We start from the raw sequence: 11,404 nt of genomic DNA, 5'->3' as shown, positions 1-11,404 counted from the left end.
TCTTCCTATTAAAATAAAATTAACATCATCTTAATGATGTTATCATCAAACACCCCAACGACCCTCTTGATTATGTTTAGAATGCTGAGACCCCTCAGACCTTTGACGACCCTTTAAATCCCCCAAGACCCTTAAGAGCGCCAAGACTCCTGAAGACCCAAAATACCCTTAAAGACCCAAAATACCCAAAAACCCCAAAAGCCCTGAAGACCCCAAAGACCCAAAACACCCCAAATAATCAAAATACCCTTAAAGGCCCTGAGGATCCAAAAGACCCTGAATACCCAAAATGGCCCCAAAAGATCCCAAAGATCCAAAAAGATCCTGAGGACTCAAAACAACATTTAGACCCCCCAAAAAACCCGAAAGACACAAAACACCCCAAAGACCCAAAACACCCTGAAGACCCAGAAGACCCCAAAGACCACAAAGAGCCTGAAGACCCTAAATACCCTTAAAGGCCCAGAGAATCAAAAAGACCCTGAAGACCCAAAATATTATTAAAGACTCAGAGGAACCATAAAACCCAAAAGCCCCTGAAGACCAAAAGCCCCCGAAGACCCCAAAAGACCCCAAATACCCAAAACACCCTGAAAACACAAAACACCCTGAAAACCCCAAAAGACCCTTTCGACCCTGAAGTCACCGAACACCCAAACACCCCAACGACCCAAAATACCCAAAATACCCTTAAAGGCCCTGAGGATCCAAAAGACCCTGAAGACCCCCAAAAACGCCGAATTGGTCAAAGATGCCGATCCATCTCAAACGACGTGTGGTGAGCACTGATCTGTATATACTACTGGATAGCGGGTCGGGCTCTTGAGTTGAAGTCAGCGCCCGGCCACTGGACGCCATGTTGCCACTCGCATAACTTTTTTGTCAACACGCTCCGCTAACGTATTATGAAATGCCGGCTTGTGCTGCTATTAATTGCACAAAGAGACAAATACGAGGATGTGGAAAGACATTTCATCTGTAAGTACTGAAAATTAACATTTATTTGAGAATGTTTTATTTAAAAAACGTTGAATTTGAATGTTGAATTATGATGTTTGCACAACCGCGATCTGGATTCAAGTTTCAACTACTGAACTTCAGAACTAGTTTGACTCAACCGCAGAGTGCGCAAAGTCACTGAGCCGGGACATATTTCATCAATATGCGGTCCCTCAGGGCTAAGTTTGACCCAAAGTCTTTATCTATATATAGTTATCGAGGACGAGTATAAATAGCAGGGTCCCGTCTAATAATGTGTACCCTGGATGATTCAAAGTTGCAAAACTCAATGCAGTTAAACTTTGAAACCAATAACTGATTCTGTATAAGTACATGGTAATTGAGTGTTTATATGGCTAGTATGTTGAGCCTTACATATTGAATATGTTGTAAATTGTTGCTTCGAGTTGTACTTTCATGACTATCGGCTAATTTCTTGAAAATATTTTTTTCAGATTTCCATTCAGTCATCCAGATGTTCTCCAGAAATGGGTTGTGAATGTGAAACGTGACAAATGGAAACCTTCAAAGAAGTCTGTCCTTTGCTCAGACCACTTTGATGACTCATGTTTTGACAGGACAGGTCAGACCACAAGACTCAGAGAAAATTCCCTGCCAACCATATTTGATTTTCCGACCCACCTGCAGAAGGTACATAATACAAGAGTTTCATGTTGTGGTGGAGTAACTGAGATATAAATAGTGTCATGTTGTAGCTGTCACTGCCAGCAGTGATTTTCACACTTGTCTACTTACATGCCAATTGATGTGTCAAATATATAAATTTTGCAAACATATCAACATCAGCAACTTATCAATACTTTTCCACCATCTCTTTTCTCAAGAACATCCCAAATAAATAATCTTGTATAATTTCTTCGTTCATAATTAATTCTGATCTATTATTCTGATGGATTTCCAGGATGAAAGGAAGCGAAAGCCACCCAAACCACGGTCTTTCCCGCAAGAAGCACTGGTCAATCTGCAAGAGCCACTGGACAACACACCCAGTACATCAATCATCACCAGCCCATCAAAGCTTGCAGCAACGACTGGTGCTGATCACACATATGCTGTAACTGCCAGTCCACGGAGTGTGAAACGTAAACTGGACTCTGTGCATGACAATCTTTGTAGCGTCAAGAAAAAGCTCAAATTGACACAGCAGAAATCACGTCGCTGCCGGAGGAAAGTCAAATCTTTGACCACAGTTGTTCAAGCACTTCGTGATGAGCAGCTGCTCTCTGAGAATGGAGCTGACCACTTCTGAAGCGTTCTGCATTCAAGATGTGCTCTTGCCTCTCATTAAATTTGTTCACCTTATGCTTGTGACTAACAAGTGATTTCAAATAGTGTATTGACTGTATTCTCTTCTTTGTGTTTGTTGTTTGCAACTGGGAGACAATGGAGCACTGACAGGCTGCTCTTTTTGGCTCCTTCAAATGTCAGCATTTTGTGCTTTTTGTATCCTGTGCATCATCGCATTTTATCACCATATCATCTGAATATGTGGATCACTTTTACTTCAAATGTGGATTATATTGCAGGATAATTGTTTAGATCTGGATTGTTTCTTTGTGCAAATTTGTTCTGTGAAAGAATACTGGGAAGCAACAATGAGTCTTGAGTGAACTGAATGGATAATGCTCGCTTGGTGGTGTGACAGTACTCCGGCTAATCCTCTGGTTGTTCACTGCAGTGTTCGGTCAGGCATTTCGGCTGTGGTGCTGTCTAGTCTATGGATTACCTGCTTGCTGTGAAACAACATGTGGCGGTGACTTTTGGTGGTCGTGCCTTCTCCAACGTGGCACCCACACTGTGGAACCATTCCCAGAGGAAGTTGGGCATACCTCCTACATCAGTATCTGAGCGAAATGAAATGTGTGGGACTTTAGGCCACATTTCTGCAATCTGTTTGCCAAACCGGGCCAGAGAACTGTCTGGGTAATGAGATGAAGTGTGAAACATACCCACGACAGAGGGTGTCGAAACCCTGACCTGGCGGTCGCCAATCAAACGCATTACCACAAGAACAAACTGAAGACACTTGTTTAATGATGATTTTGGTGACAAAATGTTTGTTTCTTTTGTTGAGCCTCTTTGAAAAGGGCACACTACATATGTCGGTCAATATTATTATTATTAATTGAGGCTTTGTAATAAAAGGTGCCTTTTTATTCCAACTTTAAGCTTTTTATGTTTCATTTGTCTTTCAGAAGACTTTGTTTGTTGTCAACTGATAAATTCTTGACATAGAATGAGTAAATGACCCAACATTGAAACCATCATATATAGACATCCTGGAGAAAGTATTCCGTGAGAACAGCGTTGACCACAATGCCCTTAAATTGTGGACTAATTTATTGTATCAAGGATGATAAAATCTTTGAAAAATTAGTAAATTTTAATAATAATGCTTTATTCTCAAGCAATTTGGATTATACACTAAATTCATACTTAAATCGAGAATTATTTGAGAAAAACACAAACATGGACAAGAAATTTGCGTTGAAATTGTGAGGAAGGTTGGCAAAAAAATCAATCAGAATTGAGTTTTCGAGCTGCTAACCTGGAACGTACAAATAAACATTAATTTGAAGAATTACATTGAGAGTTAAGAACAATAAAACGAAAGGATATTACAAGAGAACATTGGCGTGCCAAATACATAAACATATACATTGTCTGTCAATCATTGAGTTTGGAAAATGACACTTTGTATATATTTACAAAGTATAATTCTGAAAATTTTGCACATATCTAGGTTTCTTTCTAAAACAGCTTGTTGAGTGACTTTCAGTTGCGATGTTACGAGGTAGTTCATTCCACAGTTGTGCAAACGCCAGGAACTGACACAGGCCGCGCCTCCTTGTGCGAGTGGCAAGATGGCCGCCGCTGTCGCGCGCCGGCTTCACAGCTTTGTACAAGCCTATTGGCCGATGCTCTATCCAGTAGTATATACAGATCAGTGGTGGTGAGGCACCCGGAGCGTGCCGAGTCACGCTAGTTTATAAAATTAGCGGGTTAAACAACATAAAGTCTCCCGTAATTATTTGCTTCAGCCGATCTTCAGCTGTGGTGGTTGTGGAGGAACATCAGGCATCGGCTTCAGTGATTAGCCGAGGTAAGTGGCGTATATAGAGTCTCGTTGCTCTGAAACACCATGTAAACCTAAAGAAGAGGAAGGCTTAATCTTCCTTTTATTTTCGCACTGTAATGTGGTGGTGACACTCAAATTGCTGGTGGCACAAACAATCTTCTTACGATGTGCGTAAGCAGGTGGTATTCAACAACTACGAAGAACTTCCGGGTTAAATTCTTGCAAACCTCGTGCTGCAGCTGAGACAAAGGTTCACATGATCTGATCTGACCTCATTTGAAGAGGTTTGTTCGGAGATTCTCATATTATTATTTATACTGAGAAAGATGTGTAAAACGTTTATTTAAAGATTAAAAAAATTCTGTTCGTTGATGAATTTAAGTAAACGAGTTTTTATTAAATGTATGTTGAGGTATTTGATCATTTAATGAGGTGTTTTTCACTCGTTTTGTTTTATTTACTGCATTGTTTTATATGACGTCATCACTAAACTTCATGCAACGATGGTTAAACCTCATTCTTCCTTTTAACTACAAACCAGGCAGAAAGTTTTATAATTAACTTGTATATCCAATGTGACCTCCAAATGAGGAGGTGTTATAAAGGTTGAAGATGATGGATGGATGAGGAATCTATGTAGAATTGGTTCGGAAAAAATTGTTGGTCCCATCTGCTTCATCCAAAACTAAAGTTGGAGAATCTTCTCTAAAAAGTCGTTTCGACCAGAGATTCTCAACCAGTGGGTCGCGACCATCAGTGGGCCGGAAGGTGCAACCACGTGGTCCGTGGACATCACACCCACCTGAGAAGGCAGGTGATTAGTTTACCTCACGAGTGTTTGTAAAATTTACCTCACGAAAAAAAAGTTATATTAATGCTGTTGTATTGATTTGTGATTGCATTGATTTTTTTGAAAATGACATCCGTGATATTCGCGGATTCGGTATTTGCAGGTTCGCCATTGACTGCATTGGGTTGATCGAAGGTGTTTCCGGCATGGAGAACGTCTCCGGCATCTCGTGTTCACACGAAAAGGTAAGCTGCTGTGTTTTACTTTTACTGTATTTATTTTAACAAACATGGACCATCAACTGAAAAGAAAAACCGATGATGGTGGTGAAACTTCAGGAGTTTTTATAAGGTGGTGAAACGCATGGTCAGAAAATACGACCACGAATGTATTAAGTTTGGATTTAAAGTGGAAGGGCATTCAGTCAGAGCGGGCAATCACGTTCCTGTAACCTTTCACCACCACATACCTGTGTGAGTCGGGGTTTTTACTTGTGACTGGCACAAAATCAAAGACCAGGAATAAACTGAAAGCAACTTTGAATGGTTCTCTGTGAGTCGGCCTCTCACCCATCCCACCTCGGATTTATCTGATAGGTTCTCAGAAGCAAACGCAGGTATCCCACTGATGTAAGCAGCACTCTATATTTAAGGCTTAAACGTCTAAAATAAGGAACCAAATAAAGTTATTTTTATATTTTATTTAATCCATGACTACAGACAGCGACATATGTCTGTACGTTTCTGAGATGACAGGATTAAGTGTGTTGAACCTGAAAAGTTTAACTTCCAGCAAAGTGGAGACTCCTTGGTGCATGTGTGTGAGACAATTGCAATGAGAGGAAAATAAAAACAGGTTTCAGATGTGCGTGTGTATTAAACAAGAGGATCAATTCTGACTGAATGCGGCATGATGCTGATGTCTGTCTAAAGTATGCACATCACATCAATTACATACAACAACAACAACAACAGCAGGCATTTTAAGCCCATTTTCCCTGCTAGAGCGGGAGTTAGCCTTGCGGTCCCCATGACAATCTTCTCCATTTTGCCCTATTTTCTGCATCTCCCCTTGTTAACCCCTTTGCCCGCATTTCTTCTTCGAACATCTTTAGCCAAGTCTTTCTCGGTCTTCCCCGTCCTCTACTTCCTTCTACATTCATTTCCATCACTCTTCTCAGCCAGTCACTTTCATCCTTCCTCAAGACATGACTAAACCATCTCAACCTGTTTCTCTTCACAGCATCCATCACAGGCTCCATTCCCATCATCTTTTGCAATTCATCATTTGTCTTCCTCTCTCTCAACGATACTCCACACATCCACCATTCGCATTTCCACCCTTTCCAGCCTTCGTTGCTGCTCTACGTTCATTACCCATGTCTCGCTCCCATAAATCATAACACTTCTCACACATGCAGCATTCACCTTTCCCTTCAGCTTCAAAGACACTCCCCTCCTCGTCAGCACGCCACTCAGTTCCCGAAACTTCTTCCATGCACATCTCACTCGAGCAACCGTTGCCGAGTCTGATCCGCCTTCTCCATTCAGCATGTCTCCGAGGTAGCAAAATGTTTTCACACCTTCCAGCTTCATGCCGTCTCCAAGATCCAACTCCACATTTCTTCCATCTGCAGCTCCCTCTGTGCACACCTTACATTTGAATGTAGCTGGCACACTGGTTAATGACCCTCTCAAACCACTACATTTTTGATGAACCCACTCAGCGCACATTGTACATTGAATGGAATTCAATGTACACACGGCCACTTCCCAGCTCTTTCCACCTCACCACATGCTTTACCACTTGCCATCAACTTCGTTTTTCCGATATTCACCTTCAGACCTTTTGTCTCCATACATTCCTTCCACTTGTTCATCTTCTCCTTCAGTCCATCCATACTTTCTGCATACAACAACTCCCACGGTAAACCCTCCTTTATGTTCCGAGCCAGCACCTCCATCACAGCTACAAATAGTAGTGGACTTCGTACCGACCCCTGATGCACTCCCACCTTCACCTCAAACTCACCACTGTTCCCGTCCTTCGTCCTTACAGCTGTGCACGCTCTTTTGTACATTGCCATCACTACTCTGCTCATCCATTCCTCCACTCCTAACTTCCTCAATGCCCATGTCACTACTTCACGTGGAACCCTATCGAATGCTTTCTCCACATCAACACACCCAAGAAACAACTTCTTCCTCTTCTCCATGTACTTCTCCTGAAACTGCCTCACAATAAAAAGCGCGTCTGTCGTTCCTCTTCCTGGCATAAATCCAAACTGCATTTTGTCAATCTTCACTTTCTTCCTTATCCTCCTCTCCAACACCCTTTCCAATACCTTCATTCCATGCTCCAATAACCTTATCGCTCGATACGAGCCACAGCCCAAAGGGTCACCGTTCCCCTTGTATAGAGGGACGAGGGTACTCAGTTCCCAATCCACTGGAATGCGGCCTTCTTTCACCACCAGATTGCTGATCTCTGTCATTCTCTTCACACTCCAATTTCCCGCTGCCTTCAACATATCTCCCACAACTCCCGTCGGCCCTCCCGCTTTTCTACTCTTCATTGCTTTTATCGCTTCCTCAACTTCCTTCTCGGTTATCTTCTCGGCCGGTCCTAAAACTGGGTTACTCTCTATGTTGCTGTCCCATTCATTCTCTGCATTCAACAGTATTTCCATATATCTCTTCCATCTTCCTTTAATTCCATCTGGGTCCACAACGATTTGTCCCACTTCATCCTTTAACAACTCACCCCCATCACATCACACCTCTCTTTTGCTCTCTGCTTTGCAATCCTGAATACCGCTCTCTGACCCTCCTCCAAATCCAAGCGTTCTCCGAACATTTTCCTACGTGCCTCCTGTGCCTTTGCTTCCTTTTTCTTTGCAGCCTTCTTGGCTGCCTTGTAACTTTCGTGCTCTGCCTTTTCTGCCCCCATACCCTTCGCCTTCTGCCACTCCTTGAACTTCTTCCTCTTCTCGTCAATCTTCTTTCCAACTTCGTCATCCCACCACTATGTTCCCGAGTGCCTCGGTGGTCCTTTTGTCCATCCACATACCTCACCAACGGCTCCCAACAGACTATCTTTCATTGACATCCAACCACTTTCAAGCTCAAACACATCATCCTCGACCATACTCAGCCTCTCTTTTAATGCCTCCCTCACTGTCACCTCTTTCAACCTCCACATCTTCATTCTCAGTTGGTACTTCACCCGCCGAGCTCTCCTTGCACCTTTCACCCTTATGTCGCAGACAACCAAGTGGTGCTGTGAAACAGCCTCCTCCCCCGGGATCACCTTTGTGTCCCGGAGGTGCCCCCTATCTTGCCTACGCACCATCAGGTAGTCAACGGTTGTCGTCGACCCACCTGACGTGTATGTAACAAGCTTATTATCCTCTTTCTGGAACTGAGTATTACAAATCAACAAATCAGCTCCACCAGCAAACTCCAAAATCCTTTCACCTTCTCCATTTCTCACACCATATCCGTAACCCCCATGAACTCCCTCAAAACCATCCATACTCCTTCCCACATGTCCATTTAGGTCTCCTCCTACCACAACAACTTCCTCATCTTTCACGTTTTCCATCAGCTTCTCTATCGCACACCAGAACTTGTCCTTCTCTTCATCGCTCCGACCAACCTGCGGAGCATATCCTGAGATGATGTTCACCAAGAGCTTTCCAATCATCATTTTCATCTTCATCAACCTTTCACTCACTCTCATCACACTCACCACACTGTCTACAAACTCCTCAGAAAACAGGACACCAACACCATTCACGCCCTCCGGGCACCCTTGCCACACAAACATGTATTTCTGTCCCTGCCTACCCTTCACCATTCTCACACCACTTCCCTTCCATCTCGTCTCTTGCACACAACATATGTCCACTCTTCTTCTGACCAATACTTCCACCACTTCTCATGATCTCCCTGTCATTGTCTCTACATTCCATGTACCAAACCTCAGAAACCGATCTCCACGTTGGTCAATACAATTAGCATCACATCAATTACATCACATCAATAAATGACACATCAATTAACACATCACCTTCGAATTAGTATAGCATCCATTTGCTGCTCAGGTATTTTTGTCACAAATACATGGAATTAGAGTGGCTGATGCAGCTTACCCCCTTTATCTTTGGCTCATCAAGATAACGTACTGGCAAATCATTTATTTGTGGCCATGCTTCACAGCTCAAAGGTGAGTGTGGCTGTCTCTTACGTATACTGTCAGTCCAAATGTAGTGATCAAGCTGGATACGTTTGCCGTTTTGCTGGATGAAAATGAATGGATGAACGTTTTGAGGCCATTTTTCCCCGCTAAAGCGGGGGTTAGCCTTGCAGGCCCCATGACCTCATGGTTCCCTTTTTGAGGCAGTTTTTATGGCCGGATGCCCTTCCTGACACCAACCCTTAGTCGCCTCTTACGATGTGAGCAGGGATACGGTGTACCTATTCAAAACCGGGGTACACACCGGGATCATTCATCCCAGCAAGCTGGTACTCAATTTGCCGACTTCGGAAGGATGACAGGCTGAGTCATCCCCCCTGGTGTTAATTCAGCGATCGACCGGGATTCAAACTCAGGATCCTAGGATCCCAAGCCGGCATCCTAACCGCGAAGCCAACACCAGGCTGATACTTGATCAAATTGGATAAGATAATAAAACGCAAATCATTCCAAACTGAGTAAAGAAAATAACATGTATAACTTTTCTGTGATTAATATAAGCATTGTATCCTTGGCTATATGCTGACTTGTGTAAATTTATGAATTCTTTTTCGAAGCCGCAAAATGTCCAGATTGCAGGTTCTTCTCTTTTGGGAAGTATTTTCGTCAGCTTTGGAAAGTTCCTGAATAACATCCTTTGTCTCTGTGAAAAGATTTTCGGATCCCAAAATGTGCACCGGGACAACATTTCTGGTTTCTGTGGAATCGGGCTCAATGATTTCTGCAGTCTCCAATTTGAGGATGATGGATTAACACCCAAATCTGGTACGTGATGTATTTTTTAAACACAACATATAATGTCAAGAAGTAACCTTTATGTTCTGTGATTTTTTTTTTAAACCTCTGCCACCAAAGGTGGATGGAGACTATGTTTTCATCCCTATCTGTTTGGTTCTTCGCAAAAATTCTTTTTTTTGACTAGTATGTCTATCACTCCGGTTTGTGTGTTTGTGTGTTTGTCTGTCCGCACACTTATACTTTCCTTCAGGTCACAATTTTAAACTGATCTTCATGAAACTTCACCAAATGGTAGCGTTGGTGGACTGACAGAATTCTATTTATTTTGAGGTCAAAAGGTCAACATAGGCCAAAGGTTAATCACTTTTTTCAAATTCTCTAAAATCCTAAATTTTCATCCGATTGACTTGAAATTTTGAATAGGATTTGCACATTAGCGAACCGAATTCAACCGCCAACTATTTTTGACATCATCGGCCAAAAGGTCAACATATGCAAAAGTAAACAACCTTTTCAAATTTCTAAAATCTTCAATTTTAATCGAATTAACTGGAAATTTGAATAGGATTTTCATGTCAGCTTATTGAATTCAACCACCAACTATTTATGAAAATAACATAGGCCAAAAGGTCAACATAGGCCAAAGGTCAACATCTGTTTCTATTTAATAAAATCCTCAATTTTCATCCGATTTGCTTGAAATTTGAATAGGATTTTCATTGCTGACGAGCACCCACTGATTTCGAACAAGTACAAAGGATGCGCTGCGGAGTACAATTCTACTCTATTTTCTTTTATTTGTTTTTATTTTTTTGCATGCAGAGTCAAGGCTCATGTGAGAGATCACATTACATGTGAAAACATGCATAGACCCATAAAACATACAATAAATAAAGGGAGCGGGAGACAAGAGGGAGGGGGGGTGAGTGAGAGGAAAGCATTCAAGCACAACACAACAGTGGAGGACAGGGACGTCTTCAGGACGGTGTAAGGGAGAGTGCCGGTCGTGGAAGGGGGGGGGGGGTGGGGGGGAGGGTACACGGTAGAAAGCAAATTAACACTACGAGGAATTTCAGGAAAGAAGTTGGAGATTGAAAGAGGTGGATTTGGGGTGTTTTAATGGGGGAAGAAAAGATCAAGCTTTTGGATGGGGGAAGATAAGAGATGGTGGTGGACAGCTGTTTTGGAGACCTGGAAGAATGAATGGGATTGAAGAGAGTGTGGCAGTTTGTTCCAGAGGCGGGAGAAAAGAGGGGTGAAAGAGTGAAGGTGAGCAGAGAGTCATGATTTTGGAAGTTTTACCAGAAGAGGGTTGCTGGCAGATCTTGCGCATCCCAAATAATTATTTGAGGAACAGAGCACAGACATAGCAGGGGGAGCTCAGCCAGAGAGGAGACTGTAGAAGACAGAAAGACCACCAACGTGCCTGCAGTGAGTTAGTAAAATGCCATCAGAATGGGCTTCATCGCGGGAGATACCAATGATTCGAAAAGCTTTGATTTCTACAGCATGAAGTTGAT

At 42.6% G+C, this 11,404-nt stretch overlaps 1 long non-coding RNA gene across 1 annotated transcript; it reads left to right on the top strand.

The window, feature by feature from the left end:
* The first annotated feature begins 4,320 nt into the window (after positions 1 to 4,320).
* LOC144889847 (uncharacterized) lies at positions 4,321 to 9,860 on the top strand. The gene is made up of 3 exons (XR_013622111.1): positions 4,321 to 4,383; positions 5,053 to 5,134; positions 9,800 to 9,860. It is a non-coding gene; the product is annotated as an uncharacterized LOC144889847 (long non-coding RNA).
* The last annotated feature ends 1,544 nt before the right edge of the window (positions 9,861 to 11,404 follow it).

The sequence above is a fragment of the Myxine glutinosa genome, chromosome 1, assembly GCF_964187855.1.
Source record: "Myxine glutinosa chromosome 1, kmMyxGlut1.1, whole genome shotgun sequence".
NCBI classification, from domain to species: Eukaryota; Metazoa; Chordata; class Myxini; order Myxiniformes; family Myxinidae; genus Myxine; species Myxine glutinosa.
This window is presented reverse-complemented; position numbering and strand designations above follow the sequence as displayed.